The sequence below is a fragment of the Schistocerca serialis genome, chromosome 4 (genome assembly GCF_023864345.2).
Source record: "Schistocerca serialis cubense isolate TAMUIC-IGC-003099 chromosome 4, iqSchSeri2.2, whole genome shotgun sequence".
NCBI lineage: Eukaryota > Metazoa > Arthropoda > Insecta > Orthoptera > Acrididae > Schistocerca > Schistocerca serialis.
In genome coordinates this window covers 602,256,466-602,277,292 of record NC_064641.1, presented here as the reverse complement: position 1 = coordinate 602,277,292, position 20,827 = coordinate 602,256,466, and the positions used below count along the sequence as shown (strand labels likewise).

Here is a 20,827-nt window from a genome sequence, read left to right as displayed (position 1 = left end):
GAGGGTTTCAATTATCATTTATTCTAGAGAAGCAGCACAGTCATCAATGGTATCTGTTCTTTCGAGAATAGTTACTATCTTCATATATAACGATGATAGAGATGAATAGCGATCACGCACCCTTCCCTCCAAAGGCTCAATGATATTGATCTCGGGTGACTGTGGTGGTCAGGAAAGATGAGACAATTCATCCTCGTGCTCACAAAACCAATCCTATGCGATGTGAGATATGTGAACAGGCGCCCTGTCGTCCTGAAACACAGCATCACTATTGAGGAACAAAAATGATACCACGAGGTGGACCTGATCAGACTAAGTAGTTGAGTAGCAGAGTAACCATGGGGCCCATGGAATAATGCCATATGAACGCCCAAATTGTCACCGAACCAACGCCATGATTCACTCTTGGGATGTAAACTCGGTGGGAAGTAGGAAACAGTGTGAAACATCACTCACCCAACCAAATTACTTTTTTCCATTGCTCCATGGTCCAAGTTTCATGGCTACAGTAACACGATCTTGCATAGTAACCATGGGGCCCATGGAATAACGCGATATGAACGCCCAAATTGTCACCGAACCAACGCCATGATTCACACTGGGGATGTAAACTCGGCGAGAAGTTGGAAACAGTGTGAAACATGACTCACCGCCGGCCGAAGTGGCTGTGCGGTTAAAGGCGCTGCAGCCTGAAACCGCAGGACCGCTACGGTCGCAGGTTCGAATCCTGCCTCGGGCATGGATGTTTGTGATGTCCTTAGGTTAGTTAGGTTTAACTAGTTCTAAGTTCTACGGGACTAATGACCTCAGAAGTTGAGTCCCATAGTGCTCAGAGCCAAGCCATGACTCACCCAACCAAATTATATTTTCCATTGCTCCATGGTCCAAGTTTCATGGCTTCAGTAACGTGATCTTGCATAGCCATGGGGCCCATGGAATAACGCGATATGAACGCCAAATTGTCACCGAACCAACGCCATGATTCACTCTGGGGATGTAAACTTGGCGAGAAGTTGGAAACAGTGTGAAAGATGACTCACCCAACCAAATTACTTTTTTCCATTGCTCCATGATCCAAGTTTCATGGCTTCAGCACCACGTTTTCGTATTACGGGCAGTTGCATCACTGGTTAGCTGTTTTGGAACTCCAGTTGTGATTTCCATTTGTATGGACAGCTTAAACAGGCTCTAGCAGGGCACCGATTTGAAGGTAACACAACCATTTTCATTCTGCGATCCTGCGATAAGTAACCTTCCTTCTCGTTGGGAAAAATGTATTTCTAAAGCTGGAAACTAAGTGGAAAAATAAATTGAAACTGCCTTTTGTTTTTCAATAAACGAATTTTTAAAAGTGAAACCCCGTTTCTATTTGATTCACTCCCGTATTAACACTAGTGTTGCGCGTGACACGTAACAGTTTACAGCTGTTGCTAGGCAACGATTGAGCTGTGTTTCTGTTGGCGCCCGCTGAGGCAGTGCGCACTAGGCGTGCCTCAAACGTCGGTGGGCTGCAGCCTCCTGCTGTTTTACGCGGCAGATCACGACCGCACCAAGGGCTCTTGTGCCGCTGTTTATTTCTCATGGGCCGGCCCGCCTAATGACGGTGTCTGCTCGCTGCAGAGCAGACCTCCGCATTCTGCCACAGCAAAGCCCCCGTACCCGTCCCGTTGACGCGCTGCGCGCGAAATAGCTTTCCAGGAACAAGTGCTGGCAATGTCTTCATCATGGATCAGACAGAAAGTGAGCAGTGATGGAAGATAGCTGCAAAACAGAAATAAATAACGAGACCGTGAGCGATGAAAGTGGAGTGTGAAGAACCTACGACAAACAACGGTATGATCTCCAAGATTCGTCTATTTACCGTATGTGTGCCCCCACTCGGCTTTTTTCTGTTTTGTTTGTTTATGGTTGAGACAGTGTATATGTAATGAAGGGTTCAGGTGACAAGTAAAACTGACGTTCGCATCGATGTTTAAATATATTCTTATCACCTAAATACGGTTGAGAGAATAGAGATAAAGCAGAGCTTTCGATACCACACGTCGACTTTGGCCTATGACGTCATAACAGGACCCGAAATACGACGAAAACATGATTTCAAAATGGCGACCGTCACATAAGGATCATTCGTCCGTCTTCCCTATACGCAAAAATACAGGGAGGTCCATTGATCGTGACCGGGCCAAATATCTCACGAAATAAGCGTCAAACGAAAAAACTACAAAGAACGGAACTTGTCTAGCTTGAAGGGGGAAACCAGATGGCGCTATGGTTGGCCCTCTAGATCGCGCTGCCATAGGTCAAACGGATATCAACTGCTTTTTTTTTTTAATAGGAACCCCCATTTTTATTACATATTCGTGTAGTATGAAAAGAAATATGAATGTTTTAGTGGGACCACTTTTTTCGCTTTGTGATAGATGGCGCTGTAATAGACACAAACATATGTGTCGGAAGTTCCATGCGGCTTTTTGCGGATGATGCTGTAGTATACAGAGAAGTTGCAGCATTAGAAAATTGTAGCGAAATGCAGGAAGATCTGCAGCGGATAGGCACTTGGTGCAGGGAGTGGCAACTGTCCCTTAACATAGACAAATGTAATGAATTGCGAATACATAGAAAGAAGGATCCTTTATTGTATGATTATATGATAGCGGAACAAACACTGGTAGCAGTTACTTCTGTAAAATATCTGGGAGTATGCGTGCGGAACGATTTGAAGTGGAATGATCATATAAAATTAATTGTTGGTAAGGCGGGTACCAGGTTGAGATTCATTGGGAGAGTGCTTAGAAAATGTAGTCCATCAACAAAGGAGGTGGCTTACAAAACCCTCGTTCGACCTATACTTGAGTATTGCTCATCAGTGTGGGATCCGTACCAGATCGGTTTGACGGAGGAGATAGAGAAGATCCAAAGAAGAGCGGCGCGTTTCGTCACAGGGTTATTTGGTAACCGTGATAGCGTTACGGAGATGTTTAATAAACTCAAATGGCAGACTCTGCAAGAGAGGCGCTCTGCATCGCGGTGTAGATTGCTCGCCAGGTTTCGAGAGGGTGCGTTTCTGGATGAGGTATCGAATATATTGCTTCCCCCTACTTATACCTCCCGAGGAGATCACGAATGTAAAATTAGAGAGATTAGAGCGCGCACGGAGGCTTTCAGACAGTCGTTCTTCCCGCGAACCATACGCGACTGGAACAGGAAAGGGAGGTAATGACAGTGGCACGTAAAATGCCCTCCGCCACACACCTTTGGGTGGCTTGCGGAGTATAAATGTAGATGTAGATGTACATATGGCTCACAATTTTAGACGAGCAGTTGGTTACAGGTAGGTTTTTTAAATAAAAATACAGAACGTAGGTACGTTTGAACATTTTATTTCGGTTGTTCCAATATGATACTTTTATGAACTTATCATTTCTAAGAACGCATACTGTTACCTGTGATTACCTGTAAATACCACATTAATGCAATAAATGGTCAAAATGATGTGCGTCAACCTCAGTGCGTTTGGCAATACGTGTAACGACATTCCTCTCAACAGGGAGTAGTTCGCCTTCCGTAATGTTCGCACATACACTGACAATGCGCTGACGCATGTTGTCAGGCGTTGTCGGTGGATCACGATAGCAAATGTCCTTCAACTTTCCCCACAGAAAGAAATCCGGGGACGTCAGATCCGGTGAACGTGCGAGCCATGATATGGTGCTTCGACGACCAATCCACCTGTCATGAAATATGCTATTCAATGCCGCTTCTACCGCACGCGAGCTATGTGCCGGACATCCATCATGTTGGAAGTACATCGCCATTCTGTCATGCAGTGAAACATCTTGTAGTAACATCGGTATAACATTACGTAGGAAATCAGCATACATTGCACCATTTAGATTGCCATCGATAAAATGGGGGCCAATTATCCTTCCTCCCATAATGCCGCACCATACATTAACCCGCCAAGGTCGCTGATGTTCCACTTGTCGCAGCCATCGTGGATTTTCCGATGCCCAATAGTGCATATTATGCCGTTTTACGTTACCGCTGTTGGTGAATGTCGCTTCGTCGCTAAATAGAACGCGTCCAAACAATTTGTCATCGTCCCGTAATTTCTCTTGTGCCCAGTGGCAGATCTGTACACGACGTTCAAAGTCATCGCCGTGCAATTCCTGGTGCATAGAAATATGGTACGGGTGCAATCGATGTTGATGTAGCACTCTCAACACCGACGTTTTTGAGATTCCCGATTCTCGCGCAATTTGTCTACTATTGGTGTGCGGATTAGCCGCGACAGCAGCTAAAACACCTGCTTGGGCATCATCATATGTTGCAGGCCGTGGTTGACGTTTCACATGTGGCTGAATACTTCCTGTTTCCTTAAATAACGCGACTATCCAGCGAACGGTCCGGACGCTTGGATGATGGCCGCGCGGGATTAGCCGAGCGGTCTCGGGCGCTACAATCATGGACTGTGCGGCTGGTCCCGGCGGAGGTTCGAGTCCTCCCTCGGACATGCGTGTGTGTGTGTTTGTCCTTATGATAATTTAGGTTAGGTAGTGTGTAAGCTTAGGGATTGATGACCTTAGCAGTTAAGTCCCATAAGATTTCACACACATTTGAACATTTTTCGAACTTGGATGATGTCGCCCAGAATACCGAGCAGCATACATAGCACCTGCCTGTTGGGCATTTTGATCACAGTAGTCATACATCAACACGATATCGACCTTTTCCGGAATTGGTAAACGGTCCATTTTAACACGGGTAATGTATCACGAAGCAAATACCGCCCGCACTGGCGGAATGTTACATGGTACCACGTACTTATACGTTTGTGACTATTACAGCGCCATCTATCACAAAACGAAAAAAGTGGTCCAACTAATACATTCATATTTCTTTACGTACTACACGAAAATGTAATAAAAATGGGGGTTCCTACTTTTTAAAAAAAACGCAGTTGATATCCATTTGGCCTATGGCAGCACCATCTAGCGGGCCAACCATAGCGCCATCTGGTTTCCCCCTTCAAGCTAGACAAGTTTCGTTCTTCGTAGTTTTTTCGTTTGACGCTTATTTCGTGAGATATTTGGCCCGGTCACGATCAATGGACCACCCTGTATACCTTGGCACTGACTGTAGAAACGTGTGGCTTATATGGAGCTGCTCGACGATTCTACCCCATTCTCTGTAAATTCCTAAGCATAGTCATTGTGCTGGCTGGACTGATGGCAACAATTCGAAACTCGCGAGTGGTTTGTTCCACTGTTTTCGTGCGATTTTTTACAACCACCCTGCGCAATTATCGTCGGTCCCTGTCCGTCAGTACAGAAGGTCTGCCTGGTTTTGGTGTAGATGTTGCTGTTCCTTCGCGTTTTCACTTCACAATAGCTTCAGAAGGGTTTCTAGTCAGGTGACATCCAATGACTGGCGCCAGTTTGAAGTCACTGACCTCTCCTGACCGACAAACTCTGCTGTTACTGCTTCTCTGCTGACAACACTAGTTCTACACTCAGGTGGCAAACATGATGGGATACCTCCTAATATCGTGTCGGACCTCCTGTCGTCTGTCCAGCAAGTCGACGTTGCATGGGCTCAACAAGTCGCTGGAAGTACCCTGCAGAAATGCTGAGCCATGCTGCAGTAGTCCATTAGAGCGAAAGTATTGTCGGTGAAGGATATTGGCCATGAACTGACCTCGCGATTATGCCCCATAAATGTTCGATTGGATTATGTCGGACGATATAGGTGACCAAACCATTCGCTCTAATTGTACACAATGTATTTCAAAACAACTGCGAACAGTTGTGACATCCATTAAAATGCTCTCGTTGTTTGGGAACATGAACACCATGAATGGTTTGCAAATGGTGTCCAGATAGCCGAACATAACCATTTACAGTCAATTATCGGTTCAGCTGAAGCAGAGGACCCGGTCCATTCCGTGTAAACACAGTCCACACCACAACGGTATCACCATCAACTTGTACAGAGCCTTGTTGACAATTTGGCTCCATGGCTTCGTGGGGTCTGCGCCACACTCTAGCTCTACTACCAATTGAAATCGGGAGTCATCTGACCAGACCACGATTTTCCGGTAGACTAACGGACCAACCGATACAGTCACGGACCCAGGAGAGGCGCTTCAGGCGGTGTCGTGTTGTTAGCAGAGATACGTCGATTGTCTGCTGCCGTGGCCCAGTAAGCCAAATTTCACTACACTGTCCTAATGGATATGTTCGTCGTACGTCCCACATTGATTTCTGCGATTGTTTCGTTCGTTGATGCTTGTCTCTTGGCACTGACAACTTTACGCAAACGCTGCTGCTCTCGGTCATTAAGTGAAGGCCGTCAGCCACTGCATCGCCCGTCATGAGAGGTAAGCCTGAAATTTGTTATTATCGGCACACTCCTGACATTGTGGATTTCGGAATACTGAATTCCCTAACGATTTCTGAAACGGAATGTCCCGTGCGTCTAGCTCCATCAACCATTCTGCGTTCAAGGTTTGTTAATTTCCGTTGTGCGCCCATAATCAGCTCGGAAACGGTTTCACATGAATCGCCTGAGTACAAATGACAGCTCCACCAATGCACTGCCCTTTTATACCTTGTATAAGCGATACTACCGCTATCTTTATATGTGAATATTGCCATCCAAAGGCTTTTGTCACCTCGGTGTACACTGGCGGGTCCGGCTCCCGTGATATCTAGTGGTTAGTCCCGCATTACGTATGGGTGTCCGGATACTTTTGATCATGTTCTATATATCTGCGCCACTCATCTGCTAAAAACTTCGTTCATAGGCGAGTCTGTTGGATTACTCTTGGAATTTTTCGTCATCTAGGACTTCAAATTAAAAAATTTGTATTGTAAACGAAAATGGTTCAAATGGCTCTGAGCACTACGGAATTTAACTTCTGAGGTCATCAATCCCCTAGAACTTACCCCTACTTAAACCTAACTAACCTAAGGACATCACACACATCCATGCCCGAGGCAGGATTCGAACCTGCGACCGTAGCGATCGCGCGGTTCCAGACTGTAGCGCCTAGAACCGCTCGGTCGGTTCACTGATAATCGGCACGCTGCATAATCGGTAAGCGGATATCGGGAACTAGGTTTACATGACTTTTTTCAATGGCTAGAAGTCCGTTCAAATCCAAATGTAACCAAAACTTAAGCTTTAAATACGTATCCATACCTTACCATTCAGTAATATATCAAGCATTTTACATTATCTGTGCCCATTTCCATCACGATTATTCCTGTTGACTGTCGTGATATTACACATTCAAATTGTAGATCTTCAAATGAATTTCCTGTATCGGAATGACGTAAGTTAGCCGACAAGCGCTAAGCTGCAATAGTAGCGTCTATCAGATGAGTGTCCTTTTTTCTTAATTATGGGTGTAACTAGTTACAAGGACATATCAAATGACAGAGCGCCCATCGTTAGACACTTCCAGTAGTCATTTGGTGTGCCTATCCTCAATTCACTTACAGTAAGTTTTCATGTGTCAGTCTTCCTCTGTTATACCACTCATTCATCCATCTGTACTTCTTTTCTTTCCGCGAGCGCAAAGCCTGTAACGGCTGGCGTTCATATCCAGCATGTTTGCACCTCAGAGGTTTGAGATGAAATTTGCGCAATATCATTTGGCTGTCTGGCGCCGATAGTCAGTATATGGCACAATACTATTGATAGTTTAGGGACCGCCAAAGACAGGGAGTCAGTTAACAAAGAAAGAAAGCAATAAGGAGCCATTCAGACGTAGCCATTTAGAAGCGATTCTTAGAAGCGGTGACGATCGCTAATGCTGCAGGTATAGGAGCGGTTCCACACGCAGCCACAACCAGAGAACGGTGGCGCTGCTGGCCGTTTCGGTTGTCAGCATCGACGCGAGTGGCGAACACAAATAAAGGCTCCACACGTGACTGTGCCACAGCCGTACCATTACGTATGTCAAACGCGCGAGCGAAACGCTGTTAACGCACGAATCGTGATCCACTGTGTCCCTAGCGTGGTACCTGAGGTGAAGCGGTACAGGTTGGTTTGCACTGTCTTAGGCAATGGCGTTGGATACGGGAACACACGTAGGAAACTTCAAAAGAGAAATTGTCCCATTGAGACTGAAAAGTGTCCGGCCGGCCTTTGTGGCCGAGAGGTTCTAGGCGCTTCAGTCCGCAACCGCGCTGCTGCTGCGGTCGCAGGTTCTAATCCTGCCTCGGGCATGGATGTGTGTGGTTTTCTTAGGTTAGTTAGGTTTAAGTAGCTCTAAGTCTAGACTGATGACCTCAGATGTTAAGTGCTATAGTGCTTAGAGCCATTAGAACCAATTGAAAAGTCTCCGGAATGAGATTTTCACTCTGCAGCGGAGTGTGCGCTCATATGAAACTTCCTGGCAGATTAAAACTATATTCCGGACCGAGACTCGAACTCGGGACCTTTGCCTTTCGCGGGCAAGTGCTCTGCCAAATGAGCTACCCAAGCACGACTCACGCCCCGTCCTCACAGCTTTACTTCTACCAATACGTCTCCTACCTTCCAAACTTTGAAAATCTCATTCTGGAAACATCCCCCAGGCTGTGGCTAAGCCATGTCTCTGCAATATAATTTCTTTCAGGAGTGCTAGTTCTGCAAGGTTCGCAGGAGAGCTTCTGTAAAGTTTGGAAGGTAGGAGACGAGGTACTGGCAGAAGTAAAGCTGTGAGGACGGGGCGTGAGTCGTGGTTGGGTAGCTCAGTTGGTAGAGCACTTGCCCGCGAAAAGCAAAGGTCCCGAGTTCGAGTCTCGGTCCGGCACACAGTTTTAATCTGCCAGGAAGTTACATTTGAAAAGTGTCCTCTCATATGGGATCTGAAGCACGACGATCGTACACAACGTGTCCCAGTTCCGTTAGGACACCTTGTGTGAAATTCCAAACTGCAACGCTATCTCGTGCCAAGTTGCTGTGTTACGTTCCTTGAAGTTTCGAAAACACCTGTGTAGAAGGTCTTAAAATATTAGCACAGATGCAGCCGCGAATGTAACAGTATACATCTGACACATTTCACAAAATGACGGTGGAGTAGTGAGGCAACATCAAGTTTTTTGAGTTCTCCATCGTCTGTGGGCGAGAATTTGTCGAGTTCGGCCAGAATACCGATAGGCAGGTTCCTGGTCACTCCTCTACGGCAAAAAGCGAAGTTTGTGTGCGAGTTTTTGGACAGCTAACGGATCACAGTCCTGGATCATCCACCGTAATAGTCGGACATAGCCCCACCCGACTTCTGTTGTTCCCCAAATTGAAGTTGGCAATGAAAGGACACTGTTATGACGCAGTTGAGGACATTCGAGAAAAGTATACTGCAGTACTAAATATAAAGTTGACTGAAAAGTTGCACAGGTCACACCATTATTCAAGAGCCGTAGTATGACTAAACCACTTAATTACAGGCCCGTATCATTAACGTCGATAAGCAGCAGAATTTTGGAACATATATTATGTTCGAACGTTATGAATTACCTCGAAGAAAATGGTCTATTGACACGCAATCAACACGGATTTAGAAAACAAGAAAACATCATTCTTGTGAAACACAACTAGCTCCTTACTGGCATGAAGTGTTGAGTGCTATCGACAAGGGATCTCAAATCGATTCCTTATTTCTTGATTTCCGGAGGGCTTTTGACACTGTACCACACAATCGGCTTGTAGTGAAATTGCTTACTTATGGAATATCGTCTCAGTTATGTGACTGGATTCGTGATTTTTGGCTCAAATGGCTCTGAGCACTATGGGACTCAACTGCTGAGGTCATTAGTCCCCTAGAACTTAGAACTAGTTAAACCTAACTAACCTAAGGACATCACAAACATCCATGCCCGAGGCAGGATTCGAACCTGCGACCGTAGCGGTCTTGCGGTTCCAGACTGCAGCGCCTTTAACCGCACGGCCACTTCGGCCGGCTTCGTGATTTTTGTCAGACAGGTCACAATTCGTAGTAATTTACGGAAAATCATCGAGTAAAACAGAAGTGATTTCTAGCGTTCCCCAAGGTACTGTTATAGGCCCTTTACTGTCCCTTATCTATATAAACGATTTGGGAGACAATCTGAGCAGCCCTCTTGGGTTGTTTGCTGATAACGCTGTCGTTCATCGACTAGAAAAGTCATCAGAGGATCAAAACAAATTGCAAAACGATTTAGAAAAGAAATCTGTATGGTGCTAAAATTGGCAACTGACCATAAATAACAAAAAGTGTGACATCATCCACTCGAGCGCTAGAAGAAATCTGTCACACATGACGATAAATCAGTCAAATCTAAAGGCCGTAAATTCAACTAAATACCAAGGAATTACAATTACGAACAACTTAAATTGGAAGGAGCACATAGCCCGCATCTCGTGGTCGCGCGGTAGCGTTCTCGCTTCCCACGCCCGGGTTCCCGGGTTCGATTCCCGGCGGGGTCAGGGATTTTCTCTGCCTCGTGATGGCTGGGTGTTGTGTGCTGTCCTTAGGTTAGTTAGGTTTAATTAGTTCTAAGTTCTAGGCGACTGATGACCTCAGCAGTTGAGTCGCATAGTGCTCAGAGCCAGCCAAGGAGCACATAGAAAACGTGTGGAAGGCTAACCAAAGACTGTGTTTTATTTGCAGGACACTTAGAAAATGAAACAGCTCTACTTAGGAGACTGCCTACATTACGCTCGTCGGTCATCTTTTCGAATACAGCTGCGCGGTGTGGGATACTTACCAGATAGGAGTGACCGAATACATCAAAAAGTTCAAATAAGGACAGCACGTTTTGCATTATCGCGAAATAGGGGAGAGAGTGTCACTGAAATGATACAGGATTTGGGATGGGCATCATTAAAACAAAGGCGTTTTTCGTTGCGCAAGAATCTTCTCACGAAACTGCAGTCGCCAACTTTCTTCTCCGAATGCGAAAATATTTTGTTGACGACGACCTACTTAGGGAGAAACGATCACCAAGATAAAATCAGCGAAATCAGAGCTCGTACGGAAAGATATAGGTGTTCGTTCTTCCCGCGCGCTATACGAGATTGGAATAATAGAGAATTGTGAAGGTGGTTGGATGAACCCGTTGCCAGGCACTTAAATGTGATTTGCAGAGTATCCATGTAGATGTAGATGTAGAACTGCAGAAAATATTATAGGTGACTGTTTCAAACCACTTTTAAAACGATTTCAGTTGGGTATTGATTCAGGAGGAGACTATTTCGAATAAATACAGTGAGTTTGTGAACATACTCCACAAGTTTTATTTTCCATAGCCACAGTCCCAACGGAACTGGGGCACACTGTGTAGTAACGAGACTGCAAAGAAGAATAAGTGGTATTCTATCATAGGGGAATTCGAAACAAAATTCACTATCTTGTTCACAACGGAGAAAAACCTTAATCGTTAAGATAAGTATATTTCCACTAAATATCAGCAATACAGGAAATACTGCAGAACCTAAATTCCTTTACAAATTTAGTACATGTAAAATTGTATTTCAAGCAAATATTTCAGCTGCACGTTAATACTAATTTCAAATTTTATGTACATTTAAGTCATTTCCATGCCCCTTCATTCATGAAGTAATCAGCAACTGCTGTTCCGATGCATTTCGTACCGTTTAAAGGTAGAGTGTTATCTACTGACAACCCACCCTCTAGTCCAGCAAAACAAAGTGTGCCCTCAATCTTAAACCCATCTCTTAACCTGATGAAGTTATGCAGAAGGCAGCAAGTTCCTATTCTAATTTCTGCCAAATGTTGTTGAACTTTTAATGAAGCATCCTCCACCGATCGCTCAGTATTTTACATAAAGTGAGCAAAGCTGGTGGCTCTGTTAACGTGTCTTTGCAGCGCCACTAACGCGCGTTTGGAGCGGCACTAGCGCTCGGTAGCACCGCCACTAACGTCAGCGGAAGAGCTGCTTCCGAACGACCGAGCAGCGCAGTAAAGTGGCCCCGCGTAAAGCCGGTCTAAAGCTACGTTCACACACGCAACAAAAGTGTCGCCCCAGCTAATGGCGAACTGCAGTTGTATGTGTGAACTCCGTGTGTTTAGTCACACAACTAAAGAAATGCAACATATGTCACGCCACAAAAAGTTCAATTTGGTTGTACTTTGTTGCGCCACTTTCCTTTCACCTCTGCTTCCTAGTGGAAGTTTTTCGGAACACGAGCATTCGGTCACAGTCATCGTGGAGTATTTGCTGCTGAACTCCATTCGATGTTTTTGTTTTATTATTGAAAAAAGTCAAAACAGTGGTCGGAAGGTAGACTTTCGCAGCTTCTGGGACTATAAGACAACAAGCTATTTTTTATTTTCTGTAGCTGTGTGTGTGTGTGTGTGTGTGTGTGTGTGTGTGTGTGTGTGTGTGCAATGGAGCTACATGTGTGAACTTCCAGTTTTTAGTGGTACGACTTAAGAGACGCAACTTTTATCGTGCCATAAAAAGTTCAACTTGGTTGTACTTTGTTGCGCCACTTACCTTCCACCACTGCTCCCTGGTGGCAGTATTTCGAAACACGAAAAATCTGCTGCAGTTACCGTGGAGTAATTGAGACTGTACTTCATTCGATTTTCAGTGTATTTTGTTTTATTACTGGAAAAAGAGTTGGGTTGTGTTGAGGGATGAGACCAGACAGCGAGGTCATCGGTCTCATCGGATTAGGGAAGGACGGGGAAGGAAATCTGCCGTGCCCTTTAAAAGGAGCCTGGAGCGATTTAGGGAAATCACGGAAAACCTAAATCAGGACGGCCGGACGCGGGACTGAACCGTCGCCCACCCGAATGCGAGTCCAGTGTGCTAACTACTGCGCCACCTCGCTCGGTCTGAAAAATGACGTAAATAGTGGTCGAAAGATACACTTTTGCAGCTCCTGGCACTACAAGACAACAAGCTACCTTTAATTTTCTGTAGCAGTGTGTGTGAGTTGTGTGTGTGTGTGTGTGTGTGTGTGTGTGTGTGTGTGTTCAAAAATGGTTAAAAGGGCTCTGAGCACTATGGGACTTAACAGCTGAGGTCATCAGTCCCCTAGAACTTAGAACTACTTAAACCTAACTAACATAAGGACATCACACACATCCACGCCCGAGGCAGAATTCGAACCTGCGACCGTAGCGGTCTCACGGTTCCAGACTGTAGCGCGTAGAACCGGTCGGCCACACCGGCCAGCAGTAACCAAAAAGAGAGTCATATAAACATTGTGTTTTGTGGAACGAAGCGTTGTATAAATTGTGCGTTATATGCAGGAAATACCTCCCGAATCTGATGTGGCAGCTGTTAAACTAAAAATTAGTTATCCGAAATGCCTATATCAATGAATACAAGATTCCAAAATCTTGGAAGAGTGACGTGTATGTAGATCATATTTACATGCCAGCTGTTGATTACTTTGTTATTGCAGATAGCATTTTCGTCTCCGAGTGTTATTTCTTTTATAAATTTGTTGGTGGCCTCTCATTTATCCCTGTGCGAAATCTTTTTTAGGGTCGAAAATTTGGTTTTCGGCTTCCTTGTACGAGGCGCGTTTTTTAAGTAAGTACCGTTTTTTAATTAAAAATGACGTGCTAAGATATCTCGATAATTTTATTTTTACATGAAAGCCTGTACCTTAATCTACGCTCTGACGCCACTGCAATCCGATTCTTCCTTGTTTACGTTGTGCACTGAGTGTTTAAGATGCCTCCGATAATCGTTGAGTCCCGTCGACTGTGAGGTACGGGCTGTTATAATATTTCTTAGTGCAAAAGGCCTAAAAGCGATCGATATTCATCTTCAGATCTGTGCAGTTTACGGAGAAAACATTATGAGTAATGGAATGGTAAGAAAGCGGGTGAGAGCATTTAAAGATGGCCGCACAAATGTGCATGATGAACAACGGAGTGGGTGTCCTTCGGTCGTTAACGAAAGTTTTGTGCAGAAAGTGGACAATAAGGTGAGAGAAAACAGACGCTTTACGATTTACTCCTTGCGGGATGACTTTCCTAATGTTTCTCGTAGTGTTGTGTATGGCATTGTGACCGAGCACTTGAATTACCGAAAATTGTGCGTACGTTGGGTACCGAAAATGTTGACGGATGCGCACAAAACCAAACTTTTAGACAGTGCATTGACTTTCCTTGAGCGATACCACAACGACGGTGATGATTTCTTAAGCCAAATTGTTACGGGCGATGAAACATGGGTGGCCTACGTCACACCAGAATCAAAGCAACAGTCCATGGAAGTTGAGCAAGGGCATCGTTTTGCTGCAAGACAATGCCTGTCCGCATGTGGCGAATCAGACCAAAGATCTCACCATATCTTTTCGATGAGAAACTGTAGATCATCCTCCGTACAACCCCGATCTTGCGCCCAGTGACTACTATCAGTTCCTGCACTTAAAGAAACACCTGGGCGGTCAGCGTGCTCAAGATGATGACGAAGTCAAAACAGTGGTGATGCAGTAGTTAACAAGTCAGGCGGCAGACTTCTATGAGAAGGGTATTCGAAATCTGATACAGCGTTATGACAAGTGCCTCAATATTGACGGAAATTATGTAGAAAAGTAGATTAAGGTACAGGCTTTCATGTAATAATAAAATTATTGAGATATATTAGCACGTATTTCTTTAATTTCAAAAAGGTGCTTACTTAAAAAAAACACGCCTCGTATTTAACTCCTGTCACCGTTCTAAGCCATAATTGCACTATAACATTCATTCCTGGGCGTATGATTTCTGTGGTGTCACCGCCAGACACCACACTTGCTAGGTGGTAGCCTTTAAATCGGCCGCGGTCCGTCAGTATACGTCGGACCCGCGTGTCGCCACTATCAGTGATCACAGACCGAGAGCCGCCACACGCCAGGTCTAGTCTAGAGAGACTCCCTAGCACCAACACCGACTCAAAGGAAGGCCTCGGCGCTTGTTGGTGTCGTCACGTCAGCTAGGCACGGCGAACGCCAGATCTGTTGCAGGCAGAAACGCCTGGGCGTGCTTATCACTATAAATCTCTTATTTTTGGACAAAATGTTTGGTATTGTTTTGGATTCTGCAGTTTTATTTAGATGAAAGATTTTCTTACTATCGTAAAGCTGCAAATGAAGATCATAGGTCTGTATTACTGAATCCTGTCGAACAAACGTAGATCAATATGAGTAGATGCTTTGCCCCATTGCAAGCTTCGGAAATCATACATTCAAGTAACTATATTTACTTGATCCATTTTGCTATCGAAACTTACCCCAACCCCCTTACAATGCACTCGTTTCTTTTATTTATTTATTTATTTTCGTTTGACATTGTCACTGGAAATGTGAACTAATTTACACGTGTAAATGTCCAACTGTTGCCAGTCATTAGATTACAGTCGTTTTCAACGAAAGGAATTCTAAACAGGAAAAAAAATAGCTTCATACATCGAAAATACTGATGAGCTTAAACTTTTTTAAACATGCATATTAGAAAAGATAAATGTTCCCCTCTTGCAACTGAAAGGAGAAACTTCACAAGATAAAAAAAAATTATTTTATAAAACAAGTATCTCTCTTTTGCTTCTTCTTCTGTCCTCCACCCCCTCCACCAACGTGTACAATCGCAAGATATTTCATTAACATTCAGTGCTCCTCACCCCATAGCCAACCAAGATACCTAAAGAAGAGTACCAATATGTTCACAGTTTCCTGTAAAAGCAACCCAGTACAAACGTAACTTCCTCAGATTTACAAATAAGGTAAAGAAGCACGAATTCTGTTGCTACTGGACCATGAACTTGTTTTTGTATGTCAATCCTTAAAACAGGTGGAAATTTAAGTTCAGGAGTACACTATTTGTTAAGAAGTGTAATGAATTACACAATTAACTGACTGCAGAAATCTCTCAGAACAATGTGTGTTGGTCAACTACCGCCAATAGTTTCACATTTTCCTGTGTCAGAGAGGGAGACACCACCATTATAAGTATGCCTAAAACAGACCTGGCTTTCGCCGTGCCTAGCTGACGTGACGTCACGAACAAGCGCCGAGGCCTTCCTTTGAGTCGGTGTTGGTTCAGCTCGCTTAAGTGAACCGTCATATCACTGAGAAAACATCAGTCATTGATCTAGGCTTTATTTTTCAATAGAGGATTCTTTGTATCGTTTATCATAAAATCGACTATTTCCTCTCTTAGTGCAAAAACGCGCTGCAATATTTTTCCACGAATTAGCCAACGAACGTCCGTATGATACTACAATAAATCCCACTGCTTCTTCAAGAAATCCACGAAATGATCGGTGTTTAAGCCCTTCTTCTTGGTTGTGGTTGATAACAGAAACCACGGTTGACATGATATGGCCGTATCCCAGAACTTTGCTGCATAACATTTGTGTATGAACAATACTCGTATATTGAAATTCGTGGCGTATTATTCCAGTAATGATACTGCACCCATCTTGTTTCCATACACAGAAAGTGCTCCATTGATGCAAATGGCCACAATATTTTCAAAAGTCAAACCCATTTTCTTGGTGACTTCGTTAGAGATGTCTCCACTGGTTGTTCAACCTTTCATGGAACGCGATCCTGCCAGTTCTTCCGTGGTACTGAAATTGTTATCAATACCATGGATGAAAACTAAAAACTGAAATCCTTTATTTTATAGATCGATGTCGGTCACTGTGTTACCATCTCCAGTGGAAACTATTCGAGCGTTGTAGGCCCATATCCTATTAACACAACATTTTCTATGAGATGTAATATGTACTATGATGATTACCTCCAAGTGGTATCTTCACTTGTATTGCATATAATATACATTTTTTTTTAATTACGAAGGGCCAATCCTGTGACCTTAGCAGTTGCTGATCCAAAAATAAATGAATAACTAAATAAAATTGTTGTATGCAGTACTAGTGAAGATATGTGTTGGGAAGTAATCATTGTAGTACATACCACACCTCATAGAAAGTGTGTTGTTATGATATGGGCCTACAAGGTTCGAATAGTTTGCACTGAGGATAGTCACACTGCGACCGAAATCGATCTGTAAAATAAAGGTTTTCAATCTTTACTACCAATGCTGCATTTATCAAAAATACAGTACATTGACAATAATATGGTCGTGGTTCCCAATGAAAACTAAAAGCCGTGCAGAATCATTTAAGTCAATACTATGAACCATGGAAAATGAATAGTACTTGAATTCTTCAGCTTTCTTTCTTACTGGTCATGAAGGTTAGTAGAGATATCGTGCATTCTGGACATATTTCTGATACAGCGATCATTATGCACTTTCTTTTTTTAAGAAATCATCTTCCATCAAAGATTACTCAGCAGCAGTAGTTTAATTAAAATTAATGGATTAAAGTTAAGTATCAAACTAATTACGTCCGCATTCTGAATTCTCATTCCTTGTCATGTTCCACACCTCACGTCAGTATAGTTCTTCCCTCCTCACGCCAGCCTGCGTGAGCTAAAACGCGTGCATTTCGGCCTCCACTCGTAACACGGTGTTGGCTCTTCTGGTAACACAAAAATTTCGATTAACACCATAATGAAAGCTGTGCAACTGCGTAGAATTTGTGGCGTCATGTGTGAACTGTAGCTCACGATGCCGCTTTAGAAAGCCGCGTAAGTTGCACGTGTGAACTGCGTGTACCGCACGTTGAGACGGGCGAGAGGGTGGCTGCGACGGTGCGACTCGGCTCGGCGTGGCGAGCGCGTTACCCACCTGTGGACGGGCGCGGAGAGCTAGTCTAGCAGCCGAGCGCGCTGTCGCCTGTGGCAGGAGAGTTGGCGGCGCGGACGGCTCGCCAGCCGGGGTCTGAGGTGTCGGAGGCGAGGCGAAGCGAACCGCGGCGTGCAGCAGAGGGCGGTCGCTGCCGCGGCACTGCACGCGGGGGCCGCCGCGGCGCCGGGCCGGCCGCCTTCGGCTGCTGCGGCTCCACTCCACTCCGACACGCCAGGAATAGCGGGCCGCCCCCACTCACTGTTTACAGCGCCGCTCCCACCGACCACTGTGCAGTGCGCCCTGCTGAATGACGGCTCCCGAGTGTCGCAGCCGGGACCTCGGTCTGCCCTGCCCGTAGCCGCAGACACACTCTACATCAGGGCCGGCCAAACGCTGCACAGTGTGCAGACGTGCGGAAGTGCTGCACATGTGCGCACGTGTGCGACAGCGACATCTGTTATTAGACATGTGTCCTAAATGAACGGCGGCGGCTCCACTTCCCTGTTTATGTGGTACAAGCAAGAGCGCAACATACCCAGTCTCGTTTACCCCTGGTAACCGTAACCTTAACAGAGAAGTATTGACAAGGGAACCTCCCCATCGCACTCCCCTCAGATTTAGTTATAAGTTGGCACAGTGGATAGGCCTTGAAAAACTGAACACAGATCAATCGAGAAAGCAGGAAGAAGTTGTGTGGAACTACGAAAAAAATAAGCAAAATATACAAACTGAGTAGTCCATGCGCAAGATCGGCAACATCAGGGAGAATGTGAGCGCAGGACTGCCGTGGTCCCGTGGTTAGCGTGAGCAGCTGCGGAGCGAGAGGTCCTTGGTTCAAATTTTCCCTCGAGTGAAAACTTTACTTTCTTTATTTTCGCAAAGTTATGATCTGTCCGTTCGTTCATTGACGTCTCTGTTCACTGTAATAAGTTTAGTGTCTGTTTTTTGCGACCGCACCGCAAAACCGAGCGATTAGTAGACGAAAGGACGTGCCTCTCCAATGGGAACCGAAAACATTTGATCGCAAGGTCATAGGTCAACCGATTCCTCCACAGGAAAACACGTCTGATATATTCTATACGACACTGGTGACGGCATGTGCGTCACATGACAGGAATGTGTTGCCGACCCACCTAACTTGTACACATGGCGAATGGGTAAAAAGATTCTTCTACCTTGCCCGATTTACGTTTTCTTGTGGATGTGATAATCACTCCGAAGAAAGTGATGAAAACATAAGAGTTTGTCACATAAACTGCAACAAATGAATGCAACAGTTTCACAGTCGCACAGTTTTCCCTGTGCTCTGGCAAAAAATATGTTTTTAACGTTTTCAAAATTTTCCGTGTGTAGATCGTCAAATCCTGCATATGTCCAAGCAAATCTGAATATGTCCTGGAATTTTGGAGAGCGAAGTTGATTATGTGTGATTGACTGATCTTTGATAATTGTCTGAAATAAAAAATTAAACTTTTTACTCGCGGGAAGACTTGAACCAAGGACCTCCCGTTTCGCAGCTGCTCACGCTAACCACGGGACCACGGCACTCCTGAGCTCACGCTCTCCTTGAGGTTACCTATCTGACGCATGGACTACTCAGTTTGTATATTTTGCTTATTTCTTTCATAATTCCACACAACTTCTTCCTGTTTTCTCGATTGATCTGTGTTCAGTTTTTCGAGGCCTATCCACTGTGCCAACTTACAACTAAATCTGAGGGGGGTGCGATGGGGAGGTTCCCTTGTGAGAAATGGCAGGTACTGTGAAAAAGCAAAGGACGGGAGATCTATGTTCTCAGTCGTTTAAAAATGACTGGGAACTGCAATTCTTTTTTGTAGCCGTTGGTGAAAACTCACAAGTGTTTGCTATGCCGCCGAATAATAGGCGACCATATCATATATCACAAAGACGAGTGTAGTGTACTCAAGAGCGAAGAACGGCAAGCAAAATTAAATGTCCTTAAGAAAATGGATGAGACACATCAACTCGATTATCATTTCTCATGACCAGTGATAAACGTGTTTGGATTTATTCCTTTCATAATTAAAAATTATTGTTTACTAACTGTGCATTAGTGCCTCATTCTGCTCCATGTTACATTATTATCAGGAAAGTTGGTCATTAAACCGATTGTTCCAATGTATACTTACATTTAGGGTTTTTTTTTGTTTTTTTTTTTTTTTTAAATGTGTGAAGGGCTGCGCTCAGCTGAAGTCGATAAAACGTAACATTCATCTAATTGTCGGTTATTATGCAGATTTCAGACGGAGCTAATGAAAGATGTAGCAATAATGGTATTGAAATAACAGGTGATCATCGAGAGGTCTGCGGTTATCATTTTGTTCAGAGGTCAGTGAGACAGAAATTTTGTGGGTGTAACTGAGGGCACCGAGAATTAGTTATAGGAAACCTTGCATTAGTTTAATGTTATTTGAAATCATGAATAAGGTTCGTTGGAAGTCGCTAAGTGCTCTCTTTCTTAAATACTAGATCAAAAGCATTACTCGTATTTACGTGCCGTCAGTCAAGCTGCCTTAATAAAAACCCACTGCTATTAACTGTATTACTTGTCTTACTGGGTTAAACTGTTAACATAAAAGTAGACGTCTCAATGAGTAGACTGTGACAGTATTTTAAATGTTTAATACGCGAAATACCTTCCATGGTTGGCTTGCAAGCTGTGGAAAGAGCACTAGAATGCGCCGGTACAGAGTACCCCAGCAAGTGGATAAAGCGACATCTGTGGGTAGAAACATGCACTACATGAACGCTGACGGCTGCGGCGTGCACGCTGTGACCCGGAAGTTGCACATGTGCAGGAACACCGCACGCGTGCAGAATTTCTGGCCGGCCCTGCTCTACATCTACATCTACATCCACATCCATACTCCGCGAGCCACCTGACGGTGTGTGGCGGAGGGTACCTTGAGTACTTCTTCTTCTTCTTGCGTTACGGCCTCTGTAGGACCACGGGTAGCCCCTTCGTGGACTGCATTTTCCTCTTCTTCTCCCAGAACCTCTTCATTCTCTCTCTTCTCCTTTCCCGCTCTTCTTCCGAGATCTTCAGTTTCCGTTTTTCCCGGCGGCTCCACTGGTGACATTCTAATCTTTTCCTGTATTCTTCTCTGTCATTGA

General features: G+C 44.6%; 1 protein-coding gene across 1 annotated transcript in view; it reads right to left on the bottom strand.

The window, feature by feature from the left end:
• The window catches only part of LOC126475389 (F-box/LRR-repeat protein 2), a 710,612-nt gene extending 692,788 nt beyond the window's left edge, over window positions 1–17,824 (bottom strand). Inside the window, exon 1 of the mRNA XM_050103215.1 lies at window positions 17,693–17,824. The gene's annotated coding sequence lies outside the window, so the exon portion shown is untranslated. The remainder of the gene's footprint in view (window positions 1–17,692) is intronic.
• Window positions 17,825–20,827: the final 3,003 nt, after the last annotated feature.